General features: G+C 31.2%; 1 pseudogene; it reads right to left on the bottom strand.

The window, feature by feature from the left end:
- Nucleotides 1-2,934: 2,934 nt before the first annotated feature.
- LOC124915777 lies at nucleotides 2,935-6,364 on the bottom strand (annotated as a pseudogene).
- Between the last annotated feature and the right edge of the window lie 3,893 nt (nucleotides 6,365-10,257).

Below are 10,257 nucleotides of genomic sequence, written 5' to 3'. Positions count from 1 at the left end.
TAGAAACAGGAAATGGATAATTAATACTTCGCAGGAAGCCTTTCGTGAAACGGGAAGGCCTTCGTGAAACGGGAAGTAAACCCTAAACAACATAGTGATTCGAAGATGCATAAACCAAACATCAATAAACTTGAAGTATCATAGGATAAACGTACCAAGTGGAACAGTGATCATGCTCGTCGTGGAGCTCATTGTCGTGGATTTCGCCGTCGCCACCGATCGTCGTCGCCGCAGCAGCCCGATTTAGAGAGAATGAGGAGAAGAGCGGGAAGAAAGAGAATGAGAATAAAAGAAATGAAAAAAATAGGCGAGGTTATATTATATAGTAAGGGTAATCTGGACATTTCACACATTTCCACTTCGCGAAATGCGAAGTCCCTTCTCGTTACGCGAAGAGGGTAATATCATCCAAAAAAATAAGTGACTACGAAAACAATTAAAATTATCAGAGACCACCAGGTCAAATAACCCCATCTTTGGATTCATTTCGTCAAATTTCCCCTTTTGAATCTGGTCGAAGTAGAAGTAAATATTATATTTTATGAGTTAATAAAAAAAATAATTTTATAGTTCAATGTAATTAAAAACTTGTTAATCAATTATTTTTAGGGTGGATAGAAGATGTATGACTCTATTTAAAGCTCATACATGATATTTGAAATATTTTTAAATGATATACAAGTCAAGTTTTTTTATTTGTAATGATTCACAATAAACTTGAATCCCCCGTGTAAAAAGAATTCAAATCATAACAATACATCACATAAATGAATTTCTTTATATCACGGTTCACCAATTTTTAAGCACAAACGAAATAAGTTTTTCTAACATTTTTTTTTTAAAATATTATTATAAAGTTTAATTAATTAATTTATTATTCATATTATTTTATAATATTTTTTTATTCTCATATTTAATATATTCATATTATATTAATAACATTTTATTATTATTCAATCTATATTTAGATATAAATATTTCTAAAGTTACTTTATTTTAATTTATCAATGTATAATATTTTTTATATTTATATTTTATACTAACTATTATAATTAGGAATATTTTCGTGCGATACACACGGATAAAAATATAAATAAAATAAATTTAATAAAAATAATAATAATATGTATTTAATGTTGAAAATTCTTAATAAATCAAAAATAATATATTAAAATAAACAAATATAACGCTCACATTTTACATTTTATTCACTTCGGTAAAACAACTTATCTTCTCACATATCTCATCACATATTTTTTCTGAATGAATCTCTCATCTCGTGGCCTTACACTTTTCTTTTGGTCAATCAAATATTTGATTCATATTTTTTTAATTACTTTAAAAATTAAGCATCATTATATATATATATAAATAAATTAGTTAGTTAAAAATTGAACTTATATTGTTAAAATGTCTCGCATTCATCTAATTTGGTGTTCAATTTAAAATGTAAAGTGTTATTAACCTAGTTGGTTAAAAGGTTGCACTTGTTTTATTAGGTTGCAAGTTTGAAACATACTTATAACATTTTTTATTTTATTTTTAACTGTTTTAAGTTTATGGGCGGGTCAACCCACAATCAGACCCAAGTATCCATTTACTCTCACATATATATTCAAATTAACCACAACTCTCGACCCGACAATCCGGACACTTTAAAAATTAAGCATCATTATATATATATATATATATATATATATTTTGTTAGGTTTCAAATTCGAAACATACATATAAGATTTTTAATTTTATTTTTAACAGTTTTAAGTTTATGGGCGGGTCAACCCACAATCCGAACCAAGTATCCATTTACTCTCACATATTTATCCAAATTAACCACAACTCTCGACCCAACAATTCGGATACTTTAAAAATTAAGCATCATTATATATAGACAGAGATTAACTACCGATGGCAACTAAAAGCATCCATTGGAATTATAGATTTGACTACCGGTGGCAATTACAAACAATTAGTTGCAAGAGTTAGGTACATGGGAGATAGAGTAAATACTAAAAAAAAATAATACACTACTAATTAGTATTGATTTTCTATTAATATTAATATTAATAGAAGGATGTAAATGTGTTTAGTATTTTGTTATATATTAATGTATGTTATTATAATGTGTATCTTATTACTACAAACTAATATTCAATTTGTTATAACCCAAAACAGACAGCTATAACCCAAAATTAATATTTTGGGTTTCGGTTAGGGTTGGAGATTGGGTCAACCCATAATATTGTCACCCCAAAACAGACAGCTATAACCCAAAACCTGGCAGAAAAAGGAAATGAGTAATAACTATCGTACAAAAAGCGATGGCATTACAGTTAGTCTTTATCCTGAAGCCAATCAAATTCTTATTAGTAAGAGTGACAGCTACAATCCAAAACTCGAGCCGAAAATTGGAATAAGCGAGAGATTATAAACTATAAAAAATAAAGATGGTCTTACCGCCGATTTTTCATCTTCTGAAGCCGTTAACCAGTGTTTGGCGATCGAGGATCGCTAATCTAGTATAGATGTGAGATGAGTTACTGAATTCGACAATCCAAAACCTTAGTGGAAAAGGCGGTGACACATCCAAACTAAATACTAAAGCATATAGATACCATCAAAATGTAATGTAATTGACAAATACTTTGATGTAAAGCCTGATGAATGATGATGAGTTAAAACTTAATAAAAGTAAAGAAGGAAATGTAAAACACAAAACAAGTAAAAATTAACTACAAACACAACTTTTATAATAATATTTATCCCTAAAAGGGGTCATGAAATTGTTACAATCTTTCTAGAAAACCCCCATAAAGATTACAAAACTATTAACACCTACATCCTATTTCATATCTAAACTACCCACCATTTAATACTTTAACAACAACAATAAAAAAAACTAATATTACAACAAAAATCTTATTACAATGTTGTTCAACAGTAAAACAAATATTGCTTTACATTATCCATAACATTAGGTAAAGGCCGAACAACTGCATCCCCTTCCCTTGTATTCACTCTGACACTACTGGATTCAGCATCAGCTCCATCTCCTTCCACGCTGCCTTCCACACCACCTTCCACGTAACCTTCCACATAATAGCGTGCCCTCCACGCAGCAAGATGAGCATAGTAAGTAGGAGGAACTGCACATCAAATAAACCAAACCATAAGAAGAATGATTGATTGATTGATCATAAAACATAAATTTAGTTGTTTAGTTAGCTAGAAGGACAAACCTATAGACACAAATCTAGTGCATCTCGCATAACTGGAAAGAAACACCCGATTACTTAATATTACATAGTTAAAACAATATAGGTTAAAGATTAAGTCATTACTTACGTGTAACACAAGCTGTTAGTGAGTCCTTGCAATGCATCTGCACTGATGTCATTCTCATCAAACAACACATGGTAATGTGTTGGCCGGCTTGTTCCTTGTTTCAGTTTGTTACCAAATATCTTAGTGATTGCTTCATATATATTCAACCAATAAAAAATATCTAATCAATTTTTTTAGTAGTTACCTGGATACCCGAATGACTGCATAGATAGAAGTCAAACTCCCTTACATGACAAATCTTTGTATCAACAATCGTACCTACATATGAAGATCCAATAAATCAGATTTAGTATTTACATCAATCAACCAACCCATTGCCAATTACAATCCACAACCAATAATATTACCTGGCAAAATATTTCCACTCTGGTCGGTTGAATGTCTGTCGCCATGAGTCATTGGGAAGAGGCGAGTGTGATGCCTCTTCTGCACAACCACAAATTTGATCCTTGGAAGGTAATTTTCTTCCAGAGAAGAACATGCCTGCACCAAACATGTATTTTTCAACTCACAAATACCAATACAAAACAAAACAACAATCATATATATATATATAGCCATATTAAAAGTTAAAACTACCTTCCGAATTGCAACAACCTCATAGAGCAAAACATGGCTGAATTGGCCATCGCTAACACCATCTCTGCATTTAAACAACATATATTATTAGTAACTTAATTTAAGCACAAAATGCACAATGCAAGAGCAGATACATTAAGGATAGGTTCTCATAAGATATATAAGATGCACAAGCTCGAGGTGAGATGGAAAGAATGCATACCAGCCCTTTACATATGCACATTTGCACCAAGTCCCAACAGAACTGGCCGACCTGATTTTGGTTCATTTTTTAGAAGTTGACAGGTCCAGAAATATATCTTGGCCCCGTTAAACATTCTCTGCCACAATAAGAACATATTAAACATAAAGAAGACAAATGATTACGCTACAATATAAAATGGGAGGTTGTATGCGCGCACACATCCAAGTAGAACAATACCTTGTTCAACATATTCCATTGCCCCACACTTGGAGCCTCTTGTGACCCATTATACTTGAGCTGCAACAACCAGCGCAATAATTTTATTAAAGATTAGTAATAGAAACGTAAACTAAATAATTACAAGACTAAAGAATTACCATGGGAGGTGGAAGAAGTCTTGCTTCAACCACTGTAGCTTCAGGCTGTATATGCAACCCAAATTCATTCACGAGCTTGTCATTGCTGTAATCGTTTTGCCTGACCATCTGGAGAAGAAAATTATCAATAAAAGGACTAAATATATAACTAACAAATAAAAAAAACATTGAAAGATTAGGTTCAATGGATATAAAAGTACCCGTCTGATATTTTGTTCCCTATGCACGGGTCTTTGACAGGTAGCCATCAAAAGAGTGGTTACCTGCCTCTCATTCAACTTCTTTGTATACCTCTTCCCCTCCACGATTTTGCACAACTATAGCGTCATCAAAATAAAGGAAATGTGTTTTTGAAAAATGATAAACAAAGGTAATTAAGGAAAATAAAGACTATAGCATAAAATAAAGATCAGTTCAAGTATTAAGTACCTCCAATGGCAGATAAATAGGCTTGGAATCACTTCCATACTGCATTGCAGGTAAGGAAGGATACCTAAGTGTGATACGATACCTTTCTAAGTAGTATTGGACCACATACTTCTTTTGAACACCGTCATCACACGTGAACCTATACAAGAGCAAGATTGAAAAGTGAGAACGGACAGTTGGAAAGAGAAAATAGATTTAAACAGGATATGATCGTATGCAAAAATAGCTTACATCAGTTCACCAATTGGTTGTTGAGATAGACGAACTATCTTTTTGCTCATGACATTGTTCAGGTGAGTCGTTTTTACAGTCACACCTTTCAAGACCTTCAGAATCTGAAAAAATAATATTAACACATTTAAGTGACTTATTATCCTAGTTAAGTTTACACTCAAACATTAATACAAATCTAAGAGAAAGTTGAAACTTACTTTCTTACAGTCTTGGTCAGTTAATGGCCTGGACAGATCTCCAATGTGAAAATACTGTTGAATAAACTCTATCACCAGGATGGGGTCAAAGAATACCCTTGCTGATATATCTACAAAATAAAAATTAGATGCTGAGTTAGTAAAAATATAAAACATGTTTATAGGCTACTAAAGCTACATACCAATATTCAGTGAGAGCCCCATTTGAGTTGGTCGTAGGCTTTGGTAGAACCCTTGCCAATACTTCAGGCCACCATCAAGTTTCCCCTTTGCACCAAGTCCTGGTGAAAAGAATGACCTTTGAACAGCGGTATACCTGCAAAAAAATTGTATTTTAATTTGGTAAATAAAAGAAAAAGCACATTGTGATCAAGGAAATGAATTGAAGCATAAAATGTTCTTACATAACCGAAGGAGTTGCTCGGAGAACTATCTCAAGAGCTTGCAACGTCTCATGAGGAATACTCCCTTGCTTCCTATGTAAGAATGCTTGAAGTTGATACAAATCAACTTTAGCAGAAAACTTAATTGCCACATTGAAGTGACTCTCCTTCCTGCGGCGAGAAAGATCCATTGTTAATCTCAAGTCAAATCAAATAAGTAAAGTGAAACATTAAGCAATTTTAAACACTAAAAAGTCACCTTCTATTTCCATCCTTTTTAAGCAGTTTCACTGGGAAGTCCTTGGACTGAAAGGGATGTGACCCCAAGCTGTAAATGTTTTTTCTGCCATCATATGCAGGAAACCGATTCCCCAGATACAACTCCATGTTAGAGTCGATCAAAGTATTCATGATGTCCCTGCATACTTTCTTCAATGTCACCTCTGGAGTGATTGTGACCTGTACATTTTATTTGTAAAGATTATATAAACAAAAGAAACACATGAACATCAAATGATAAGAGCCGATCAAATAATATACACTCACATCGTAATAAAATACATCACGTCTAGTTGATTCAACTGGAAAATGGTTGGTTCGGACCGAGATCTTCTTACCGGCTCTACCGAAACCTGGTCTTTCCGGCAGTCTGGTTGTCGCGGTCAAAGGTGTAAGAGACCGAGTCTCAAAAGCAGGGGACAACTTTTGCAGAGTCTCAACAGCTCTTGAAGGTGAAGCTAAGTTAAGCTTCAGTTCCACATCTGTAGCTAAGGAATCTGCAGATGAAGAAGAGGTAGAGGACAGTACAGGTACGTAGGAGCGGTATGGACCTCTTCCTCCTCCGACGCGTCCAAGTCCACGTCCACGTCAGGATTGCGATAAAGGTTGATCGGTGCGGTCTGATTGACCTCTTCCTCCTCCAAAGCGTCCACGTCCACGTCCGACTTGCGGTAAAGGCTGATCAGTGCGGTCAGATTGACCTCTTAGACCTCCGCGTCCTCCAATTATTCCCGACATTTTCGAAAAAAAAGTGAATAGGCAATTCGATTGAACTGTGAATGAGAGAAAGAAAACAGAGGATGAGTTGTGCTTGAAAATAAAGTTACGAAATGAAGGAGAATAGTGGGAAATATATATACAACTAAATTATAAAAAAAATTCAAAAATTCAAAATCAAAATATGTTTTTATCCATATTTAGAAAAAAATCTTTAGTGAATTTAAATCATAAAAATAGTGAATTTTTTAAATTTTTATTTATTAAAAAAGTATAATTGAAATCATTAAATATACTTTAGTGAAAATTAGATGAGAAGATAAAATGGAAATGATTTTTTTATTAATTAAATTTGTAAATCATACTACATCAATTTTTTTCTGATTATAAAATTTTTGTTAACTTAGATAATTTACCATTTTAAGAATAATATTTTTATAATATTATCACAATAATTTTTAAAATTTATTAAAGTAAAAAATAAAATAAATTCTGTTTATATTTAATTAAAATAAATGTAATTAAGATAATTTTTAAAATGTTTGAAAAATAAATAAGTAAAAAGTGAATAAAAAGGATTTTTTTATTAATTTAAATTTTAAATCATATTACATAAATTTTTTCAAATTAAAAAATTTGGTTAACTTAAATAATTTACCATTTTAAGAATAATATTGTCATAATATTATCAAAATAATTTTTAAAATTTATTAAAGTAAAAAAAAATCTGTTTATATTTAATAAGAATAATTGTAAATAAAATAATTATAAATAAAATAATTTTTAAAATATTTAAAAAATAAATAAGTAAAAAGTGGATAAAAATGATTTTATTATTAATTAAATTTGTAAATCATATTACATAAATTCTTTCAAATTATAAAATTTTGTTAACTTAGATTATTTACCATTTTAAAATTAATTTGTCATAGTTATTATAATAATAATACTTTTAATTTTTTAAAGTAAAAAATAAAATAGATTCTATTTATATTTAATAAAAAAAAATTGTAATTAAAATAATTTTTAAAATGTTTAAATTTTAAATAAGTAAAAAGTAAAAAGTGGATAAAAATATATTATTTTATGAAAATTGGTAGATTACCTCAAATCTTTCAGATTACAATATATTTTTTTTAAATAACAAGAAGATGAATATAAAAAAAAACGAGTACTTTATAAAAACCTATAAATTATTAAAAAAAACTATAATGTATTATTTTTCATAAATGCAAGACTAATTAATCTACAAATAATTTTATCATTGAGAAAATTTGGAGACAACATCAAACACGGGACATGATCATCTGTTTCCGAAATCTCTTTACTTCCATTTGCCCTCTAACAAGGAGGGAACAAAATAGTAAAAAAAAATTAATTAAAAAATTACGATTTTGACCCTGTCTGTAGAAGAAAACAGAGGGAGTAGAGAGATCGGGAGCAGACAACCCTCATATATATTAATTTAAAGTCAATGTGAATGATATCTACCTGAACAACAAGAAGAGGTTTTATTGTGTTCATCCATAGGGACCTTCATGTTGATTCACTTGTAACTAGATAAATGAAAACAATTAATGTTATCATAGAGTAACAAACATGAGTAGATCTGTATATGATGAAGAAAATCAATTTCATATCAAGGAAATTGAACATTTCACTATAATTTCTCGAAAATTTTTACCTTATAATTCTAATACGGAAACTTTGATTTGATATGATTTCAAGATTAACAGTTTTATCGAATATAGAAAATGTATGGGTCCTGCAACAATAAATTTTGAAAATTAAATGAAATATATTCAAGAAAACTATATAATAAAGATATTAAAACTATTATGATAGAATCAGACTAACAAAGATTACCTCACTGTTTGATTCTTAAGAGACCAACGTCGTTGATTAATTCTCACTTAAAACGTTTTATCATGGAAATAAATGTTATGGCCTCCTGCATTCAAAACAAAAAAAAAATATTATGATAGAATCGGTTTAATAAAAATTACATCACAGACTCACATGAGAAGAAAATTGTGTTTATCTATCTAATCAAACTCGATTTGAATATGACTAAAGAGATCAACGCAAAGAGCTCATGACAAATAATTTTTATCAAAGAGTGATTTGGTTCAGATTCTGATCTTAAAAGTAGTAGAAGAGAAGATCAAAATTACCTTTAACATGAACATATTATTAATTAAAGAAGAAACGAGATAAAACCGTCTCCTAGAAAAGTGGAGCACACTCTTTTGAGATCATGCTCCAGAAGATCAACAAGTGGCACATTTGCCATTTCCACAGACTAAGTGTTTTTTCCTTAAAAATATTTTTGGTCTTGAGGACCTCAAAATATTTACTTATTCATTCTGTAAATATGCATAAATTGAGAGGGAATTTAATGTTTAAATTTTTTTAAACAGATGAACGCAGACGAAAACTTTAATCGGTCTATTAAACGAGGACGTCTAAAAGAAAAGTAAATATTTAGACGTATATTTGCTTACACAATCTATGCTTCTGAGTTGTACTGTATTGGTTAAAAACCTGCGCGATTAGACATCGAAGTCTAATAGACGTTTAGACGTTTAGACGTTTATAAGACTAGAGCAGTTAGACGCTAACGTCTAACTAGACACACGTCTAATATGTGATGTCCATGCGTAATTAGACATCTACATCTAATAGACGTTTAGACTTCTATAAAATAAGCGTGATTAGACACCTGCGTCTAATAGAAGTCTATTCAACTTAAGATGCCAAAATGTAGAAGCAAAGGACACGTCTAACTACGTGTGCAGTTAGACGCTTCATCTTCTAACTAATTGAGGACAGTTGTCTTCTTGTGCGGTCATCTAATTTTCCCGCTTAAATATTAAAGCATTCATTTAATAATGAATTGAAGACACGTGTCTTTCAATGTCAAGGAAAATGACTAACATACCCTTAAATATTGAATTATTATTGGTTTAAATCCAGTTAATGATGACTACCTTTGGGAAAAGGCGTCTAACATTAATTGGTGGACCCTCTTTGTCAAAAATGATGGTTAAGACATTTGACCTTTCGGATTCTATTTAAGGACATCATGCATGTGTTTGAAGATTTTATGCTCACAAGTTTTTTAAGAACCCTAGTTTTTCTCTAATTTCTCTCTAAGAAATCATGTTCATCTTCTTCATCTATTTTCAAATGACTAACAAGAAACCCATTACTCTTGGTCACAACACCTTGCAGGTGGACTTCGCATCAGTCTACACCATTGATCAACAGGACATTGTTGATATGTTCTGGTCTCTAGAGTATTCCGGTCTTCGAAAGTATCTTGGCGGACCGTTCATCTTCTACGAGAAAGAAGTCAGAGAGTTTTTCAAGACGGAGAACGTGGTCGGAGAATCGATTACGGCGACTGTAAATGAAACTTCTATCTCTTTTAATGAAGATGTCTATGCTGAGTTTCTGGAACATCCAGCCAACAAACAGGTGGCCAATCGGTCACTCGATCTAAGCGATAGGTTGCTTTCATTCAGGCTACG

The sequence above is a fragment of the Impatiens glandulifera genome, chromosome 9 (assembly GCF_907164915.1).
Source record: "Impatiens glandulifera chromosome 9, dImpGla2.1, whole genome shotgun sequence".
Lineage (NCBI taxonomy): Eukaryota > Viridiplantae > Streptophyta > Magnoliopsida > Ericales > Balsaminaceae > Impatiens > Impatiens glandulifera.
Note: the sequence above shows the minus strand (reverse complement) of the source record. Positions and strands in the feature narration are given on the sequence as shown.